The sequence below is a fragment of the Dendrobates tinctorius genome, unplaced genomic scaffold (genome assembly GCF_039654945.1).
Source record: "Dendrobates tinctorius isolate UK_male_01 unplaced genomic scaffold, ASM3965494v1 ptg000114l, whole genome shotgun sequence".
Lineage (NCBI taxonomy): Eukaryota > Metazoa > Chordata > Amphibia > Anura > Dendrobatidae > Dendrobates > Dendrobates tinctorius.
In genome coordinates, this window is record NW_027361782.1 from 15,755,160 (window position 1) to 15,777,784 (window position 22,625).

The following is a 22,625-nucleotide window of genomic DNA, read 5'->3' on the forward strand; positions in this document are numbered from 1 at the left end:
GACACATAACGATTCTGTGAATGTGTGACGTAACGGAACGTTCCATTGATTCTTCCGTCAATTATTATGTTTACATCAATTCAGAAATTGTCTTCAACATGTCAGAAAATCCAATAGAAAAAGTCAGAAACAAACAGTATAGGAGAATTAATCATCCCTAATGTTAATATCGCACTTGGCTCTTACATTTCTGGGGATGTGATTGTGGAGATCTCATTTGTGTCGGAGATGAAGGGAACTCGAATTTTATCACATCTATTGAATGTGAAAGTGCCACCTTAGGGTTTTTACGATATAGCGGTTCATATTTATATTTTTATAATGTTTTTATTATCTGATTATTTGTAAAATATTTACTGTACATGACCATGAGCGGCGGCCATTCTGCCTGATCGTTGGTTAACAACACTCGGAATTACTCTTTAAAGCAGCCACTAGGCCCATAAGGAAAGAATGTTCTGGACACCATAGTTTAGTAGGCATGCTCTGATCTGTGCAGGGGTCACGTGGCAGAGAGGCGAAGGAAGCAAACTGAAACCTCACTAGGACTGGGAGAGTGTAGTGGGCATGCTCTAGTCTAAACTATCCAGTGCTTGCTGTGCGTGGAGAGGAGGAGGTTAGCTGTGACAACCATTCATTGACTTATATGGGATCTGTTGTGAGTATGCTCTGTGATCTGTGCACTGGTCAGTGTGCAGAAATGGGGAGGCAGTTAGCTGTAACATCACTTATAGACTTTTGGAAAAATGAAGTGGGCATGCTCTGTGAAGTATGCATAGTTCAGTGTGCAGGGACAGGGGGCATTGACTTTCACTTCTATGGACCGTACTGTCAATATGCTCCGTGACCTGCCATGGGGTTCATTGTGCAGAAAGGCGAGGAGGTGAGCTGTAACTGTCACTTATTTACTTCCATTAGGAGAGTTGTGGATATGTTCTGTGACTCATTGTGCAGGGAGGGGAGGAAGGGAGCTATGATCATCATTAATTTACTTTTGGGAGAGTGTAGCGGGCATGCTCTGTGAACTTTGCATTGTTCGCTGTGTACAGAGAGGAGAAGGGGAGTAGTGACCATCACTCACTTCCATGGATAGTGTTGTGGACATGGTCTGTGACCATTGCATTTGTGTCATTATGCAGGGAGGGTGAAGTGGTGAGCTGTAACGACCAATGTGACGTCCGTGGGGAGTGTTGTGGACCTGCTCTGTGACTCACTGTACAGAGAGTAGAGGAGGGGAGTTGTGACCATCACTCATTGGGTTCTATGAAAGAGTATTGTTTGCATGCTTTCTTACCAGGACTTTGACTTCAGGGAGGAGGAGAGCTGTGCCATCGTGTAGGTTCAGTGTTAGTTCGTCCTCCTTGTGATGCTTCATCCCTACAGAACATGGGGCTGTAGATCATCCTACATGTGGCATGAACAGGGCGGCAGCACGACGATCATCAGCATTAGGAGTATGAGGGTGATCTGCTCTGCCGGTAACCGGCGTCTTAGGGTACCGTTACACTACGCGACGCACCAGCGATCCCGACAATGATATGACCTGGTAAGAATCGCTGGTACGTCACTAAATGGTCACTAGTAAGCTATCAAATAGACAGATCTACTCAACAATGCAGCAACGATCCGGCGATCCGTATAACGACCTCGGCGGTCGTTGGTACCTTGTCACACAGCAGCTATTCTGACGATTCCCGCCTGCGTCCATGATTTCTGAGTCGCTAATGAGGTCGCTCTTCAGTGTCAAACACAAAAATGCGTGCTGGCCAGCGGGAAACCAGCGATCAAAAATTGGCCCAGGACATTCGAGCACGATCAGCGAGATCGCAGTGGGGGCCCGGTCGCCGCTATGTGTCACATGTAGCGAGATCGCTGGCGAGGTCGCTGTTGCGTCACAAAATCTGTGACGTTTCAGTGATTTCGCTATGTGAGACGGGGCCTTTACACTCGGAGAACCCTCAACCCTGTATGATTTGTTACATTTTCCTCCGTAGATTAATAATTAGCGCCAATTTCTGTTATTCGTACTGAACAATTATCGGGTTGTTGGGTTTAACAACCGCATGACAAGATCCTGCATAAATCCGGTGTCATTACCAAGAATATCTCGTTACCACAATGAGTTTCTGTTTACAGTTCCACTCTCTAACTTTTAATGTAAAATCATAAGAGTCAGAAGTGTTTCCTTTATAACGTTGCGTCTGCTATAATTGAGGAATTCTTCATCGGCTTAAGTGCTCTCCTTGCTGCAGTGACAACATACCCATCAGGGTTTTCTGGGTTATTTCACTGAGAAAGAGGAAAGATCAGATTATCAAAAATCTCTTTCTTAAAAAAAATATTCAATAAAGGAGAGATTAAATTACATGTATGCAGTGTATGAGAATCATCATTCCCAACTAACCTTGGACAAGTCCGACACAATGTATCACTCCTATCAAATGGTGGACACAGACAGAAGAGGCCTCTGTGCGAGAACAGTATACAGAGCCCAATACGCATCACAATGCACAATTCCACCTGCTTTGGAGCAGGTAGTGGCCCCCTTAACTCTTGGGCCCCTGTGCTGTTGCAGAGGTTGCACCCATCATCTCAGCCCCCAAATCCTCACAATTTATCACCCCCGTCATCTATTTCTGCAGTGACTCATAATATGATCCCCTTACAATGTATAACTCTCATCATCTCAACTCCCAGAAGTTCACAATCTCCCTTTCTTAGATTGTGAGCTCCCGAGTACGAGGATGATGGGAGTTATACATTGTGTCAAATGAAGAGATTGGACGATGAACTCACGATCAAACTTCATTATCACTCCTATAATCCATGACCCATTATCCAATCTCTCTGTTTCACACAATGTATCACTCCCATCATCCCTGTTTTGCAATGCTTACAATCTACCCTCACATAGTACAGAGATGACGAGAGTGTAGAATGAGCGAAACGGGTCGGTCATATTCAAAAGTTGCCGACTTTAGCTAAAGTCGGGTTTTGCCGATCGAAACCCGACCATAGCGTGAGGTCGGCCATGAGGTCGCCGAGTCGAGCGCCAAAGTCGCGTTTCAAATAATGCTTCCAGCACCTTTTCTCAGCCAATGATGGAGGATGCACACTGTGGGCAACGCGATGGCATGGGCAGCAGCCACCACCATCTTAGAGGAGGGCATTGAAGTGATTGGCTGGCTTTGTGTGGTGCCACAGTGGGTATAAAAGGCTGTGACCGCCGACCGCCATCTTACTTCTGCCGATCATAGAATAGGGAGAGGTGCTGCTGCTGATTCTGAATAAGGGAGAACGTTAGGCAGGGAAGAAGAAAAAAAATTGCTGCTGCTGATAGCGCTTTTCACTGTACAGTTAGTGTGCAGTGAAAGGAGAGGATTTTTGTTGTGTGCAGCAGCGCTGGTGGTGATTAGGCTGCCTTTTAAGGCTACCTGAAGCTGCATTGCTGTGTGCACACTGCTGTTCAAACTGCTATTTTCAAAGCACTCCAACTTTTATTATTTTGTTCTGGTGAGTTACTGAGCGTTCATTTCTTCACACACCATATAGCGGTGTACGCTCCTCACACACTACCGTGTACTGGCTGGTATCACGGAAAAATACAAGCTGTGTGTGACTCTGGAAAAACAAACCAAGGAGATTTTCCATTTTTCCAGACCTACACCTTATAGAACTGTCCGCTTTTCAAACAGTTTTGTATATCTGCTGTTTGATAACGGTCAAAACTATACAAAGACAGCGTGGGTCACTCCATATAAAAAAAGACGGAGATTGACAATTTTCCATACAGACACCGTATAGCGGTGTACGTTCCTCACACACTACTGTGTACCGACTGGTATCACGGACAAATACAAGCTGTGTGTGACTCTGGAAAAACAAACCGAGGAGATTTTCCATTTTTCCAGACCTACACCTTATAGAGCTGTCCACTTTTCAAACAGTTTCGTATATTTGCTGTTTGATTATGGTCAAAACTATACAGAGACAGCGTGTGTCACTCCGTATAAAAATAGACGGAGATTGACAATTTTCCATACAGACACCGTATAGAGCTGTCTGATTCTCAAACAGAATTGTATATCTGCCGTTCACATTACAGTCACATCTATACAGAGTCAGCGTGTGTGTGTTACACTCCGTAAATACATATACAGAGATTGTTAGTTACACAAAAAACGTATACAGCTGTACACTTCTGATACAGTTCCGTATATCTGCTTGTTGGATTACGGTCAAATACATACTGGGAGAGCGTCAGTGACTAACAAAATATATACGTAGATTTAATTTTTTTAATACACCTTACACAGCTGGACGCTCCTCATACAGTACCATCTCTCTGCTGGTATTTTTGGTACATTTTCCAAAACATGAGGAAGTATGGTAGAAGAGGCCGCGGACGTGGGCTGGGGAGCGCTGCTGGTACTAATGGTGGTGGTGCATTGGCTGGTTCTGGCTAAAGCACAATAGCAGCTAAGGCAGGAGGGGTTGAGCCTGCATCATTGACTGGCCCAAGAAGGCCTGTAAGGTTCCCTTTACTTGGAGTAGGAAAACCGCTTTTAAAGCCAGAGCATCAGGAACAGGTTTTGGCGTACATTGCTGAAACAGCCACCAGCTCTATTGCCTCCTCTTCTGAACGTTCGAAACCTGCAAGCACAGAGTCGTCAGTGCAGGGTTCTGGTCAGGAAAAACACCTTTCCTTGTGTCCTTCACCCCCACCAAAAGTTAAGGATGCAGCAGCCCACACTTCAGATTACTCTATGGAGCTCTTTTCACATACCATGCCTGGGTTATCCAGTCAAATACTGAATTCCCCAGTCCAAGATGAATCTGACATGGAGTGCACTGATGCACAGCCACTGCTAGATGATTCTGCTGGTACATTGACCCAGAGCACTACATTGCCCTCGCAGTCTACTGAGCCAGAATCTGACCCTGATGAAACTCAGGTGCCATTCCCGCATACTATACCACCTTACACGGTGACACAGAGGAAGGTAAAGAGGAAGGTGCAGATGACTTTGAATAGGAGGTGATGGATGACCCAGTCCTTGACCCGGATTGGCATCCATTGGGGGAGGAGGGTGGCGCTGGCGAAAGTTTAGATAAGGAGAAGGATCCGCAGCAGGCATTGACATCGTAGCAGCGGTTATCTGGCAGGCCCGTAGCTGTCCAAAAACGTGGACCAAAAACTAAAAGAGCTGTAGGACAGCTTGGCCAGACGGTCAACTTAGCACAGCGTGCAAGGCCAGAAAATGTATACCATAGTAGGAAGAGTGCAGTGTGGCACTTCTTTGTCCAAAATGCTTCTGATGAGGCAAAGGTTACCTGTAAGAAGTGTGGAAGGACCTTTAGCCGAGGTAAACAACTCAGAAATTTGAATACCAGTTGCATGCTTAGACATTTAATCAACATGCACTTGCAAGCGTGGACGGACTACAAAACCTCAGGTAGCACATGTGCACCTGCTCCGACTGAAGGTAGCCAGCAATGCTCCATCGCTTCCCCCACTGTAAGACCACCGCCACCGTTAAGCACACCAACAGCACTAAATGTGGAGGTGTCGTCGCAAGGCCAAAGCACTCAGGGAATCACAATGGCTTTGCAACACAACACTGAATCTAGGCCATCACCACCAATACCATCACCAAACACCTCTCACTCCGTCCGGTCCACCACTACTTCCCTCGTATGCAGCTCTCCAGTCCAGCTCACCCTACCAGACACTCTGAGTAGGACAAGAAAGTACTCATCCTCTCATCCACGTACACTGTGTTTGAACGCCTACATTGCCAAACTAATCTCATTAGAGATGATGCCCTACTGTTTGGTTGAAAGCGAAGCTTTCCACGAGCTCATGGCCTACGCAGTCCCACGCTATGACCTACCCAGTCGGCACTTCTTTTATCGAAAAGCCATCCCAGCCCTCCACCTGCATGGGAAAGAGCGCATTGTCCATGAACTCAAGCAATCAGTGAGTGGAAAGGAGCACCTCACAACAGATGCATGGTCCAGTAGGCATGGCCGGGGCCGTTACGTGTCCATCTCTGCACACTGGGCTAATTTGGTGGATGCAGGCTCCACAGGGGACAGCGGTGATGGAACAGTGCTGCCTAGCCCATGGTATAGGAAACTGTTGGCTGTAGGCTTTCGACCCTCCTCCTCCTCCATAATCGAAAACTCGTCCACAGAGCACAGTCGCACAAGCACTCCATCCGCAGCTGGCAGTGTTGCACACTCGGTGTCCCACTAACGAACACCTAGTGGTAAGCGTCAGCAGGCTGTGTTAAAGATGATTTCGTTGGATGACAACAGACACACCGCGGAGGTACTGTCAGACTACTTGCAGCGACAAACTGAGTCATGGCTGAGCAGTCTACATCTTGAGCCAGGCAAGGTCGTCAGTGATAACGGCCGTATTTTTGTGGCAGCCATAGCCCATGCAAAACTCACACACACACACTTTGCCTGGCTCACACTTTGAACCTGGTGGTGCAGTGCTTCCTTAATAATTATCTAGAGTTAACATCCCTGCTCCATAAAGTGCGAAGACTGTGCTCACACATCCGTCGCTCAAACGTCCACTCCACTCGTATGCAGAAGCTGCAGCGATTGCTCCACCTCCCCAAGCACCGCCTAATCATAGACATTGCAACAAGGTGGAAGGCCACCCTGCACATGGTTGAGAGGCTGCGCGAACAGAGGCAGGCTGTAATGCATTTGTGGGAGGATACACGGGCAGGCAGTTTGAGAGAAGACATGGAATAGTCGGGTGTGCAGTGGTCAAAGCTGAAAGACGTCTCTAAAGTCCTTCAGTGATTTGAGGAATGCACACGGCTGGTAAGCGCAGACGATGCCATCATAAGCATGAGCATCCCACTTATGCGTCTGCTCATGCAAAGTTTGAGGCACATTAAGGATCTGGCATCTGCAGCGGAGGAGGACAGGAGGAGGAGGAGGGAAGCCTTGCTGACAGTCAGCAATTGTCTGGTCAGGGAACTGTCCTGGACAAGGTGGAGGAAGAAGAGGAAGAGGAGGAGGAAGAGGGGGATGATTATTTTGGGCAGGAGGATGCTTCTCAGGGGGCAAGAGAAAATGTTGGCATTCCAAGGTCAGGTACAGTCTTTGTGCGTGACTGTAGGGATGTGGATTCGCCAGAAAGTGCTCCTCCACCCAGCAGTGGCTGTGCATTATTGACACCTGGAATATTGGCCCACATGTGCGATTATGCCTTGCGGATCCTAAAAAGGGCCCCCCGCATTGCCAAAATGATGAATGATGACGACTACTGGCTGGCCAGCATCCTTGATCCAAGCTACAAAGGCAAATTACGCAACATCATGCCACAGGAGAACCTAGAGATAATATTGGCTAACAAACAAGCAACTCTGGTAAACTGTTTGAGGCTTTCCCAGCACACAGCAGCGGTGCTGGTACTCCCACGAGCCGTAGTGGGCACAATGGAAGAGGTGTTCGTGGTGCACACAGCCGAAGTGGCGTTGGAGACAGGGGTTTAATGACCATGTTGTGGAATGATTTCTCAAGTACCGCTCACACGACTCCTAATACTGCATCGATTAAAAGTGACAGAAGACAGCAGTTGTCAACTATGGTGACAAACTACTTCTCCTCCCATATCGATGTTCTCCCTCACAGGTCATTCCCCTTTGACTATTGGGCCTCTAAACTGGACACCTGGCCTGAATTGGCACACTATGCCTTACAGGAGCTCGCTTGCCCTGCTGCTAGTGTGTTATCTGAAAGAGTCTTAAGTGCTGCTGGATCAATCCTGACAGAAAAAAGGACCCGTCTGTCGACCCAAAATGTTGATGATCTAACCTTCATTGAAATGAACCATGCATGGGTTTCAAAGGATTTTGTCCCACCTTCCCCTGATGACACATAGGGTGACAGAACACTGCCTCGCTTTTGTCCTCCTCTTCCTCGGACTTGCCCAATTCCGCCATTTGCAGCAGCTGAATGTCCAGCCTACACATCAACAAATGCCATTTTTTAAACCTCCCTAACTGGGCTGCCCCCCCCCAAGGGTTGGGGTCAACACTTGGCGCACCCGGGCAAGTGCCGTTGCTCTGGACAGGTGGATGGGCCCACTGATGGCCGACGGCACTGGCACAGGGCCCCTCATAGTACAATACAGTGTCTCTTACGGTGGGGGGGCCCACTCACCGTCAGACACACCAGAGTACTATGAGGGGCCCTGTGCCAGTACCGTCACCCACGAGTGTGCCCCCCTGCTTGGTCATGGCCACAGCACTTGCAAGTTGCAATACTTACCTCTCCCTGCTCCACGCTGTGTAGTCTGGCCAGTTAAATCCTTCACAGGGACGGCCACTAGAAATTTGGTGTATTGATCAATGATGGTTAAGATGTAGCTATGGCCTGTCCTGCTGTCCTCCACCTTCAGATGATCAAAGGCTACCATTTGTAATGGACGTAAACTTACAAGTGGATGCAGTGGTGCTTTATGATCACCTTTCACAGTTGTGATAGTCACAGACATGCGACATTCCTGCCATCATTTTTCAATGTCTCCTCTTATGCCAATTCGATAGAGTCGCCTATGGCCTGTGGCTTCTGTCTTTTGCACTCCAAAATGACCAGACACATCATGATTGGCAGTGAGGACCATGTCTACATCTCTCCCTGTGATCACAATTTGATGGAGACGAGTAACGGTGATGTGATCCACGCTACTGCGATAAAGCAATCCTTTCTTCACAAAGAACCGTTTTCGCTGTCTCCACAGACACAGTAATTGAGGGTCTGCATCGCCTCTGCAACATCTACCGGGAGGTTTTCCCGCGATGAGTAATTCCCAAATTTCTGCTAACACTCGACTTTCCGTCTGTACTTGTATCCATGTAGTTTCGAGTAGAGAAGAGTCTGGACTGGCTTACTGAGATTGAAATATATACGAAGATTTAAAAGTACCACAACACTGTATACTGTTGTACGCTCCGAAAACCTTTCCCTTTTTCTACTTTTTAAATTCTGGTGTAATACATACTGAGCCTGTGAGTGTCTGTGTCTAACTCCGGAAGTATAGATGGAAATTTAAAATACAATTACCCCTAGACTGGAAACACATGGTATGTGCTGATACAGTACCTTTGTTCAAAATTTTTTATTACGTATCATCCATAGTGAGTGAGCGTGTGTGGTTTACGCCTTCTATATATACGGTGAATCGGAGATACAAATTTTTACCCGATACAGCTTGTATCTTGTTATACAGTACCTTTGTTCGACAATTAGTATTACGGTCAAATCCATACTGAGTAAGCGTCTGAGAGTGACTACGGGACTATGTATACGGAGATTTCAATTGTACCCTAAAAAAATATATACTTGCTATCTTGTTATCCAGTACCTTTTTTTACAACATTTTTTATTATGGTCAAACCCAGACTGAGTGAGCGTCTGAGGGCGACTCTGAAAATATATACCGAGATTTCAAATTTGGCCAACACTGTATACAGCTGTACGCTTCTGATACAGTAACCTTTTTTGCTATTTAGATTCTGGTGTAATCCATAATGAGCCTGTGAACGTCTGTCTGTTACTCCAGAAATATATTTGGAGATTTAAGATTACCCCATCTCTGTATACAGCTGTACGCTTGTGTTACATTACCCATTTACAGCTTTTCATATTCTTGAGTAATCCATACTGGGCCTGAGGCAGATCAAGAAAAATATATGCAACAGCTATAGGGATCACCACCAATATTTATAATACAAAAATAAATATTTTAATTTCAGCAAACACTACATACAAACACATGGGCAAAAACAATTAAAAAGTCTGTACAAAAGCAGACATTAGAAAGTGAACAAAGAAAATTGGGTCATAATCACATACAATTCAATATTTAAGGTTCCAAAACCCCAGACAAAATACAAAAGTGCTGTGCTCATACTGGGCCTGAGAGCGTTTGTGTCTGCCTCCTGAAATATATACGGAGATTCAGAATGTTTATACTATATTATATATACCTTGTATCTGGTGATACTGTACCCTTTTTCAACTCCATGGAGCTCTTTTCACATATCATGCCTGGGTTAATTAAAAATGGGGCCCATCATATACTGGAGCATTCCAAATGGGGGACATCAGACACTGGAGCAGCATTTATGGGGCCCATTATACACTGGAGCATTAGAAATGGAGCCCATTATATATGGAGCATTATTAGGGCCCATCATACACTGGAGCATCATCCATGAAGCCCATTATATACTGGAGCATTCCAAATGGGGGACATCTGACACTGGAGCAGCATTTACGGGGCCCATTATACACTGGAGCATTAGAAATGGGGCCCATTATATATGGAGCATTATTTGGGCCCATAACACACTGGAGCATCGTCCATTGGGACCATCATATACTGTAGCATTATGTGGAGCTCATCATATACTGTATGGACATTATATGTGACCAATTATTCTGTATGGAGAAATGTATGGGGCTCATTATTCTGTATGGCGCACTAGGTGGTGGCCATAATACTGTATGGAGTAATATACTGTCCTTTTTTTGAGCTATTGTACAATTTAAAATAGATCAGTTATGTCATGTAAGCAGTGAAGTATGTGTCATTGTACTATACCTATATTTCTGTGCCGTATCGGAGCATCATGAGTTGTGGTATGTGTTAAAGGGGCGCACTGACACTCTGGCCAGGGCACACGAAAACCTGGAGCCAGCCCTACCCCCCACAACTTTAGTCAAATAACCCCCAGTTTTCAATGCGTAACTATTATTATGAAGTAAATTAAGGTTGACAAGCTTTAGTAATAAGAAATGATGTTTTTGGCATTGAAATGGGCACTGTAGGTGTGTTTCCTGTCCTCCTCTCACTGCCGACTTTGCTTCCCCATTGACTTGCATTGGGTTTCGTGTTTCAGTCGGCCTCTGACTTTTCCCTATAGTCAGCCGATTTCGTTCGACCCGACTTTTGCGAAAGTCGGGTTTCATGAAACCCGACTTGACCCTAAAAAAGGCAAAGTCGCTCATCTCTATTAGAATGATATATTGGTGAAATAGAGACATTTACTTTTTTACAAAATCTATCACTCCCATCATCCCTGTACTCTAGTCGTCACAATATAATACATCTGTATCTGGCACAATTTATCATCCCCAGGAGCTCACAATCTAGTGTTGCTCAATATATAACCCTCAATCAGACAAACAATCAGATTGCAGTCTGTCTTAATTAATGGATCACTCCCATCATCCTGGTATCACTACCACCTGGTATCACTACCACCAGTTAGAGTGATCAATGAGTGGAACAGACTGCCACGAGAAGTGGTGAGTTCTCCTTCAATAGAAGTCTTCAAACAGAGGCTGGACAGACATCTGACTGGGATGATTTAGCGAATCCTGCTTTGAGCAGGGTGTTGGACCAGATGACCCAGGAGGTCCCTTCCAACTCTATCATTCTATGATTCATTATCATCATATCATAAAAAGGTGATGATGACCATAGTAGTAAAGATGTAGCAGAGAAAGTAGTAGAAGTCAGCTGAGTGCTACAAGGTATCAGCTCGGACGCTCATTAAGCGGCTCTGGGATGTTCTGTGTTTCTGAGTCCCATGTTGCAGAGACTTAGGCTATGTGCACACGTATGCAGAAAATTCCTGCATGACAACCGGACTCCTTCCCAGATAACGTGCGTTTTTCGCACAATTTTTGCGCAAAAAATTCCGGAGTGTCCCCAGTCTCAAAGAAAATAGCTAGAAATGCAGAATTTTCCACGAAATTAATGAGCATGCTGCGTTTTATTCCGCGATGCGTTTTTTTCGCGGAAAAAAACACATTAATATGCACAAAAAGTGCGGAATTCATTAAAATGAATGGGAAGCTTCTTTTAAGCGTTTTTTAAGTGTTTTATTTGGTAAAACCGTGAAAAAACGCTTACGTGTGCACACACCCTTACTAGGACCTCCCTGCTGTAGCGCCCCCACCTGGTAAAGCACATAGCGCATGTACTTTATGTGACGCAGACTACTTATTAACATTCCCACATGGAAGCACTAACGAGACAATTCATCACTTTGTGCCTGAAAATCAGAGTATAACATCTGCAAGCTTTGAAACTAGAGATTTTTTGCTAACTCAACTACATTCCGTAAATCTGTGTGGGGCTTAAATGAATGGGATGTGGCTACACAAAGTCTGACAGATCACTATAATTCATAGTTACATAGGTTTAAAAAAAGACCACGGTCCATCAAGTTCAACCTTTATCTACCAAATATACAATTACAGTGGGGAAAATAAGTATTTGTTACAATAGAAAAATAGAGCTTAATATTTGGTTCAAAAACCTTTGTTGGCAATTACAGAGGTCAGACGTTTTCTTTAGTTCTTGACCAGGTTTGCTCACACTGCAGAAGGGCCTTTGGCCCCCTCCTCCGTACAGATCTTCTCCAGATCTTTCAGGTTTCGGGGCTGTCGCTGGGCAACATTGAGTTTCAGCTCCTCCAAAGATTTATTTCTATTGGGTTCAGGTCTGGAGACTGGCTAAGTCACTCCAGGTCCTTGAGAAGCTTTTTATGGAGTCACTCCTTAGTTGCCCTGGCTGTATGCTTCGGGTCATTGTCATACTAGAAGATCCAGCCATGGCCCATCTTCAATGCTCTTATTGAGGGAAGGCCAAAATCTCGTGATACATGACCCCGTCCATCCTCCCTTCAATATGGTGCAGTCGCCCTGTCCCCTTTGCAGAAAAGCACCCCTAAAGTATGATGTTTCCCCCACCATGTGTCACAGTTGGGACGATGTTCTTGGGGCTGTACTCATCCTTCTTCCTCTAAACATGGTGAGTGGAGTTGACACCAAAAAGTTCTATTTTTATCTCATCTGACCACATGACTTTCTCCCATCCCTCCTCTGGATCATCCATGTGGTCATTGGTGGACTTCAGATGGGTCTGGACATATGCTGGTATGAGCAGGGTGACCTTGCGTGTCCTGTGGGATTTTAATCCATGACAGCGTAGTGTGTTACTAATGCTAATATTTGAGACTGTGGTCCCAGCTCTCTTCAGGTCATTGACCAGGTTCTCCCATGTAGTTCTAGGCTGACTCCTGACCTTTCTCAGAATCAGCCTTACCCCACAAGGTGAGATCTTGTATGAAACCCCAGAACGAGGAAGATTGACAGTCATCTCATGTTTCTTCCATTTTCTAATAATTATGCCAACAGTTGTCACCTTCTCACCAAGCTGCTTGCCCATTGTCCTGTAGCCCATCCCAGGCTTGAGCAGGTCTACAATTTTGGCCCTGGTGTCCTTAGACAGCTTTTTGGTCTTGGCCATGTTGGAGATGTTGGAGTATGATTGACCGTGTGGACAGGTGTCTTTTATACAGGTAATGAGGTCAAACAGGTGCAATTAATACAGGTAATGAGTGCAGAGTAGGAGGCTTCTTAGGGCTCATACTCATATGCAAAAAAATCGGATTAGTCTCATACGTCAATACAAGGCACTACTTATTTTCCCCACTGTATTGTTAGCTAAATTATCCAGAAAGTGCCGTAAATCACAGCAGAAACCAAGTCTGCTGCACGGAAGACCTGAAAGATGCGCCAAACTCACCAGGGGCCGTACCTTAAATTTTGCCTTTTACTCAGCACGTTTTTCTTCGAGACTGATGTAAGAAATTAACCCTTCGGCCCTAAGAGTCATATCGCGGTGGAATTATTTTATTTCAAATCTGCAGAAAATATTTTGTTGACTTAACCCTTTACATGAGAGAGTGAAATCCACTGCAGCATGATAGGAGTTCTGGATTTACGGTTTTTTTTTCAGCTACTGTTTGTGTGGAGGAAACCTCATCCACAGATCTGATTTTCTGCACAGGATGCACCGGAAATTTGGCCTCTTCTAAGTGAACGTATGGATTTCAAAAAAAGTTTTCCAGTAAATGTTATTTTGTATTGAAAAGTACCAAATAAAAAAGAGAAACGCTGATAATGCCGGAGACGGTAGAAGTTGCGACGCTGGCGGCAGACATTGCAGGGTCGGCCACATACTCAGCAGCTCCTGCCATGGAAGCATCATCTCTAATGAGCGCATCATCCCGGCGGTCACTGCCTCATCGTCTCTGTCCTGGGCCTGCAGCACTTACTCTTTAAAGCCAATGTTTAATTATTCATTCCCCAAAACTGCGCATTAAGCGGTGGTTTCTGTGACGAGTGTCCAGCTACGTGGCGCACGGTTCATGTTACAGCCGGATCATTGTGACTCCTGGGTCTGATCATTACCGGCTTCTCTATGGAATGTTCCACCCATAGAAGGTTTACCAGGAAGTTTCAAAAGTGCAAACTGCAACAATGTTACTGATTATTAGCACTTGGTCAATGTTATATCACTGGGCCGCTCCCACAGTTTCATGCACTGCAGCACTCTGCAGTGTGGAGACAACTAATACTTGTTCATCCTGAGCAACCTACACATGTGGTCAAAATTGATGGTACCCCTCGTTTAATGACAGAAAAACCCACAATGGTGACAGAAATAACTTGAAATTTATAATCACAGTCACTTGAGGACTTTTTTTTTAATTTCTGAGAATTGTCTCCGTGTGACGGGATCATGGTTTTTGTGCCCAAAACTTGGGTTTATTTATTTTTTCTAAACTAGATCTCAGAGTCCTGGGCTCCAGGAATATAATTAGCTCAGGAAGCCGGGGTTTGGCATTTCTCCTTACTCAGGTGTACAATCAAAAATTGAAGGAAAGATTTGCGCTACTGACCCCCCGTGGGAGTGACGATTGGGGCTGGACTGATTTACACTGAGAAGAGTCCTGATTCAATCCTTCGCTCAGCGAGAAGACAATCAACTGCAACAATTAATGAAAGAACATGAAAATCTGCAGGAAAGGCAGCAATTAATAATATTTCCTTACAAGAGGAAGAAGAGTCAAATCATCAAATGACCCCAAACAGAAGGGGTTAAAGCATGGAGTAGTCACATACATATGGATCTACAGTCACCAGTCTCCCCATAATGCCGCACAAGCTGCGGTGACGCTGTATAGTGCAACTATTCAGCCGTTGGATGCTGTAATGGAGCACTATGCAGCGTCATTTACTGTATACATCTGTTTGTTATTTGTGCAGAATACGGAAACATTGCAAAGAATTGTCATTAGCCGACCGAGCTGGATACGGTGCAGTGCGGCACTGCTAATCGGGTATACGGTATTTGTGCACTATATGACAGTAAATCACGAGGGTGGAGGATTACAGAAGAAAACACACAAGGCTCTGCCAATATATGAGACACGTATTACCTTTCCATAATTAGGAGATAATGTGCCGATCTCTGGTCTGAGGACAATCTAGTATCAGGCAGGCAAGAATAATTTCCTTTGGTCGCCCCAGACAGACTTCTCCATATTGGATAAATTCTGTCCATGTTCTGAAGTCGTATAAATGATGCATTTTTTCTGCTGCTTTTTTTGTCCAGAAAATCTGCTGCATTTAAAGTTTTAAGAACAAGCAAAATGGACGTGACGCCACAAAAACCTCGAACCACTGTGCAATTAACGATGCTGCCGAACTGTGCGGTCATTGCTGCATCGTTACCTACAGGCTTCTATGTGGAGCCTGAAAAAACGCATTCAAAATGCTAAAAATGTTACATTTTCATGCACTAGGAGCGCAGGTTTGACACAATGTTTTTGATTATTTTTTTATGCATTTTTTCAGGCTTTACATAGAAGTACATAAATACCCAACTTTTTGATGTTGCAATTGTCTTGCAGGTGATTTCATAAATTCCCCCAAACTGTCTAGTTAATCATCTACATCTTCTTGTACGCCTCCATCTTGCCCCCAGTCGTGTATATTAAATATCATGGATTCTGATAAGATAGCCTCTCATAAATACATCACCTACTAATTGTTATGCTTTCTTACACAATGTTTGATCTATCTTCAACCTCACTGCTATCACTGCCAAACTGAGTTTCCAGTGAGGACTGTACAGTGGGGGCAGAGTCACATTTCTTACATAGGACACACTCCTCGGGGGAGGTCCTTAGACAATCCACATTTAGCAAATTTTTATCAATAAATTCACAACATGTTGATAAACAAGTTCTTTTGCAAAAAAAAAGCAGAAAAAAACCTAAAAATCACGAAAAAAGCAATAATGACAAGACAGCTGAAGCATGAAAATAGGGAAAAATAGCAAAACAGACAAGGGGCCTCTTATGGTTTGTTTTCAAGTCAACAGGTAATGACTTACAGATGGGCTCCGGCACAGTGAAGAGACTTGGCAGCTTACAGTTATGAAAGAATCAGGACGTTCGCCATCAAATTACTTCTCAATGAAGCATGAAAGTCACAAACAAATAATACTGATCTAAGGAAGAAGCATGGGAAATGCAGAGACATAACCACTTATAATGTCCCACTAGGTACATAATGGCGGTATAATGCCATTGAGTAATGGTCGGGCAGGTGTATAGCAGCGGGTGTGATCTAATATACGTCACCTGTAGGCCCCGTGGCGGCATTGCTATCGTGTAATGGGCGGCACATAGTGAGGTCACAGCAGTTGGAGCGAACAGTTCATCGATGGAGAACGAACACAGATGGCAGCGCGCAAAGTACAATGTTACTTATAACTATGGCAGTATTAAATGCCCAAATTAAGTCAGAATTAGTAAACAAGCATAACTATTTGCAGGGGTTACGCTTCTCGTGAAGAGCCCCTGTGCATGACTTATCTGGGCCCCCAATATTAGGCACACAAATACATTATAGACACACAAATACCTGGCACAAACATGCATACAAGAATACATAATACACACAGTGTCAATTTTGTGATGTACACATCCACACCGCTAGACAATTATTCATAGTTGCAACAGCTGTAAGATTTTCTTTTTTACTACATAACATAGTTTTTCTGTAAGAGTAGTGGATTCTTTAAATGCCACTTTGCTAAACGAGTCTGTAAGGGTTACAATTCTAATAACTTATTATAAGAGTTTACAAGAGAAGAAAAAAAAATCTCGCCATTTTCTTACGCCTTTTCCTACGCTCCGTAAATGATCTGTTCACTGTATCATATGGTGATAACAAAATATGTCAATGTTAATTACTGTTTTGTGATGTTTATTTTTTTAAAAGTGTAAGAAATAAATGTGATTCCTATAATTTCTTCTAATTATTTTTATTAATTTTATTAAAAAAAAAATCTGACATATTTTACCACTAATATAGAAGTATATAAAGATGTATCATTACGTACCAGTGCAATATTCCTGTAAGGAAGACCACAATTTAAACTTTCAGGCAGAGAAATTCCTCCTATACTTAGCAGTGCAGTGTCACGATCCATTTTTGGATCTGTATCAGATTCTGGATTCTCATATAAACTTTATTTCTTTCAGGCCATCGGGGGTTAATATTAGTTTTTGGCCCCGGGGGCCGCTGGTGTTACTACAAGTTTAGTTAGTCTACTGGTGGGTTTTTGCCCCCGGTGGCCGCTGGTGTGATTGCATGGCTGGTCTACCTGTTGAGACAGGTGGAAACCACTCCCCCCTTCCTATATAAACTCACCAGGTGCACCAACTAGCTGTTGGTGATATTGTTCCTCTTTGGAGACCAACCAAGCTGGAGTTCAGGAGCTGACAGAGTTCTGTGGTGCTTCAGTTCTATTCTATTTTCAAGTGGCTAACTCTGCTGTCCTGGAGCATTGCAGCAGAGCAAGCTAAGTGTTGTTTTGTTTTACCCTATTCTGTGGAATCCTTTCCTTTTGTTTTTTTGTGCAGTACACTTTATTCCCTGTCTCACCTCCTGGGGAGGGGGTTGGGGGTTTAGCTCAGGGCTAAACAGGAGATAGCGACAGGTCGGGGACTTGGGCCTCACTACCATTAAGTGTACCCCCAAGTTAAGGAAAGTCAGGACCCCCTTAGCCTAAGGGACAGTTCAGGGGCCCTCGTTCCACGTCACCTGCTTTCCTGTTACTGCCCCGTGACATTCAGCCTGTGTGTCATTCACTTCTAAAGACCTCCGCCTGCCAGGTTGTAAGTTTGATCCCAATTACCAGAGTACTAATGGACATCCCCCACTTACTCACTTCAGGACCCAAAAGAAAAACAGACTATACTCCCCTCCATAGTGCCATTCTAGCGGCTGGTGATCGGCTGAAGGCTTTCTGCCCGGCTTGATGAGTCACATATGGACCCGATAACTTTGCATTGTACGGATGTACAAGAGCTGGGACTCCGTGATGAAGCTATATATGCATATAGATGAAGCAACCCACCAATATTTCTGAGGCAGTTCTGGCGTCAATGTTATAATTATAATTCGTCACCTATGGCCCCGATAATGCTGCAGCTTTAGGTGCTCTACAATACAAAGTTCAGAAGTTGTTGCTGCTACTTTCTATGCTGTTGTTACTGTTGCGATCTACATGATATAACCAATCATTAAAGGGAATCTGTCACCCCTTGAACTGCCGGCACCGACATCAGGGGCTTATCTACAGCATTCTGTAATGCGCACTGCAGGACTCTGCTCTGCCCTCAATAGGGCAGAGCAGTGCACCTGCGTCGGAACCACAACAGGCAGGAAAGAAGAGGATGTCACCGTTAGAAGATGGGAGGTGCCAGACCAGACAGTGGCACCCATCGGACCAAAACCGAACCCGGACCGCCCCTGGGTGAGTATAATCTAACTCTTTTTTCTTATCTTTCAGGTTACATCTGGGGCTTATCTACAGCCGTGCCGGCAGCTCATAGTCAAAAAAAGGGGTGACAGATTCCCTTTAAGAACCTGTTTATGCTACATTGTATAAGTGCTGCAAAATACAAGTGTCGGCATGTGATGCTGGCTGATGAGTTATGTGCTGTTGTTAGATCTTGACTTGTAGAAGATGAAGCCGTCCATGACCAGCCTTAGCCCAGGTCAACACTGCGTGGAATAATTGGCAACCATGGCAAAATATAGGTGAAACACAATGTATGGGGGGGGGTACTGCTGCTTGTTATGCTGTTGTTGGATCCTGAGACTAATCACCTTTCTACGTTGCAGTAAATTACCCTTAATCTGAATGGTCACTACAAAGGAAAAACCTGGAGCCAGTTACTCATGTAAGTCAGGACCACCACTCGAATTACTTTACCCCGATGAGGTAAGCCACAGCATGTGGTATTGTAAGTCAACCACGGCATCTCCACACCCAGGTCACAGTGATATCAGATGCACTGATTGCACTTCTGCACCCAGATTAGCTGACTTGACCCCCCCAGTACCAAGGCGATGAGCACCCCTGCGATGCCCTTTTTTTTCTTCTTAGCCAAAACTTATACATAAAGTAAAGAAAACAAAGCGATGTCACCAGATCTCAGGCGAATGCTTCCTCTTCTTACAGGGAGATTTATAACTAGAAGCAATTTCCCTATAAAAGAAAAAAAACTAGACACAAAATACCGGAGAAATCAAAAATGTGTAATTGGGAGATATTGACTAGAAATCTGTGACACATATAAATGTGTTTCATTTGACAAGTGCCTTTTCTATGCGTTCTCTCACTTAGGAAGATTCAGCGAGTTCGATAATCTACTTAGAAGGTTTGTACGTGTCCTGTCGCTGCATGTATCATGCAAATCATCCCCTACAGACATGACACATGAGGCGCGGAGACACGGATCCACATCGGAAACGGGGCCACTAATCAGATACACACAGGAGCAAAGTGTCCGAGCCATAGCAAAGTGACGTAGTGACTACACTGCAGATTAACCCCCGCATGCCACGGACAATTTACATTTTCATTTTTTCCTCCCCTTCATCCCAGAGCCAAAAGTTTTTCTATTTTTCCTTTTATATGTCCATGTGAGAGCTTGTTATTTGTGGGACGACACCATTGATTTTATCTTATAGCGTACTGGAAAATGGGAAAAAAATCCACATGCAATGAAATTGCAATAAAAAAAATGTAATTCCACAATTGTGGGGTTTTTTTTTAATTTTTTATTTACCATGCTCACTATATGGCAAAACTGACCTGCCAGTATGATTCTCCAGGTAATTATGAGTTCTCAGATACCAAACTTGTGTAGATTAGTGTTTATTCAAGTCATCAAAAAAAATTCAAAATTTGTATGAAAGAAGTTCATGCTTATGGCGCCATTTTCCAAGACCAAATTTCCAATAGCTTCTCTATTTTTCAAGATCTGGAGCTGGGTGAGGACTTATTTTTCATGTCCCATTAGACATTTTTATTGATACCATTTTGAAGTAGTTACAATGTTTTGATCGCCTCTTATTGCAATGCTGCGGAACTCAAAAATAATTCTGGCATTTTGATATTTTTTCTCATTACACTGTTTACCAATCTGATTAATTTATTTTATATTTTGATAGATCGGGCATTTCTGAATGCATCAATACCAAATATGTGGGGTTTTATTTATTTTTTATTGTTTAATATTCAATGGGGCAAATGAGGGGTGATTTGATCTTAATTTTTTAAATTCTTTTATATTTTTAAAACCTTTTTTTTCACTTTATTTAATATTTCCCCTAGGGAACTTGAAGCTGCGATTGTCAATCGTTTGTTCTATATACAGCAGGGCTTCAGCACTGCAGTGTATAGCAGAAATGATGATCACCTAGGAGTATCATAAAGTACAGCAGTAGGGTCTTCTGCAGACCCCCAGCTATTATAGCAACCCATCAGTGCCTCGTGATAACATAACAGGGGCGCTGATAGGCAGGATGAATGACACTTCAGGCTGGCGTGTGTTAAATTCCACTGCTAGAGATTGGCAGCAGCATTTATCAGGTTAACACCTGCAGGTGGAGCACCAACACACCTGCAGGAGGAGCACTGACTCACCCGCAGGCGGAGCACCGACCCACCCGCAGGAGAAGCACCAACTCATCCGCAGGAGGAGCACCGACACACCCGCAGGAGGTGCACCAACACACCCACAGCTGTTAAAGGCACATGATAGCTGATTAAATTTGTTTAGTATATTAGTATACACCTCACAAGGCTTTGGGTCACATTGGGGAATACGGTGCCTATTCTATGGGATGTGGTGTTTTGATTGCAGCCCGTAGTATTCCATAATTATAAATGGATCCCCGGCCTTAAAGGACTTGTCCTGGATAATATGAAAAGTTCAGCTTTCTTTCAGAAACAGCATAATCCCTGGTGGTGGGTTGCATATGATATTGCAACTTATCTCCATAGAAGTGAATGGAGCTGAGCCTCAATACCATGTGCAATGCATTGGCATGGTTGGCATTTCTGATAAAGGCAGCCATATTTTACTAATTCTGGACCACCCTGTATAGAGTTATTCGTAATAATGATTCAGAGAATGGGTGGGCATCTGACGTCTAGAATCCTTGGATACAGTGATTATCTATCCCTGGCAGGTTAATGACATGAATGTAGCAGCATGTATATACACCCATCACTCCATTTCAAGGGGCATTGTTAAGTTCCACTCTTGAGATTGGTGCGATTCCAGAGGCCAAGTAGACATTAATCAGAAAGCTAAAGGGTTGCTCCCAAAAAGCAAGGTAACCCCTGTTTACAGGATAAGGGATAACTTTCTAATCACTGGGGGTATCCCATAAATCTAAAGATCGGAGTTTTGGAACCAGCAGAATGGGGCCCTGCAGCACTGTGTCTATAGGAGCAGAGGTGCACTTGCTCGAAGACGTGCACGTGCTCTAAGACGTGCACGTGCTCTAAGACGTGCACGTGCTCTAAGACGTGCACGTGCTCTAAGACGTGCACGTGCTCTAAGACGTGCACGTGCTCTAAGACGTGCACGTGCTCTAAGACGTGCACGTGCTCTAAGACGTGCACGTGCTCTAAGACGTGCACGTGCTCTAAGACGTGCACGTGCTCTAAGACGTGCACGTGCTCTAAGACGTGCACGTGCTCTAAGAGGTGCACATGTTCTAAGAGGTGCACGTGCTCTAAGAAGTTCACGTGCTCTAAGAGGTGCATATGCTCTAAGAGGTGCTTGTGTTCTAAGAGGTGCACGTGCCCTAAGAGGTGCACATGCTCTCAGAAAGGAAATGTAACATCAACTGATCTTCACTGTCCTATTAAAGGAATAGAAGAATCCAGGATATCTATAAACAGAAAGATAGTGAGGAAACACTAAGCGAACATAAATTAATTCAAGTCTCCAGGTCCAGATGAATTACACCCCAGATTACTGAAGGAGATAGCAAAAGAAATTTTTGAACCACTCTCCATAATCTTTGAAAATTCTTGTAGAACAGAAGAAGTCCCAGAAGACTTGAGAAGAGTTGTTCCTATCTTCAAAAAGGGGAAGAAGGTGAACTCAGGGAACTATAGGCTGGTGAGTCTGACTTCTATATCAAGAAAGATCTTTGAACAAATTTCTAAACAACATGTATGTATGTACCTGGATAAGAATGAAGTGATTAACCAAAGTCAGCATGGGTTTCTAGTTAATAAGTCATGTCAGACTAACTTAATTTCCTTCTATGTCAGAATCACTGACTGGGCGGATCAGGGAAATGCTGTAGATATAGTATATCTTGACTTCAGCAAAGCATATGAC

General features: G+C 44.2%; 1 protein-coding gene and 1 long non-coding RNA gene across 3 annotated transcripts in view; both read right to left on the bottom strand.

The window, feature by feature from the left end:
* LOC141101061 (protocadherin-11 X-linked-like) overlaps nucleotides 1-22,625 on the bottom strand; it is a 1,762,603-nt gene that overhangs the window by 1,124,481 nt on the left and 615,497 nt on the right. The window lies entirely within an intron of this gene.
* Nucleotides 17,796-21,882, bottom strand: LOC141101059 (uncharacterized). The gene is made up of 2 exons (XR_012234875.1): nucleotides 18,841-21,882; nucleotides 17,796-18,505 (listed from the first exon to the last, which is right to left on the bottom strand). It is a non-coding gene; the product is annotated as an uncharacterized lncRNA (long non-coding RNA).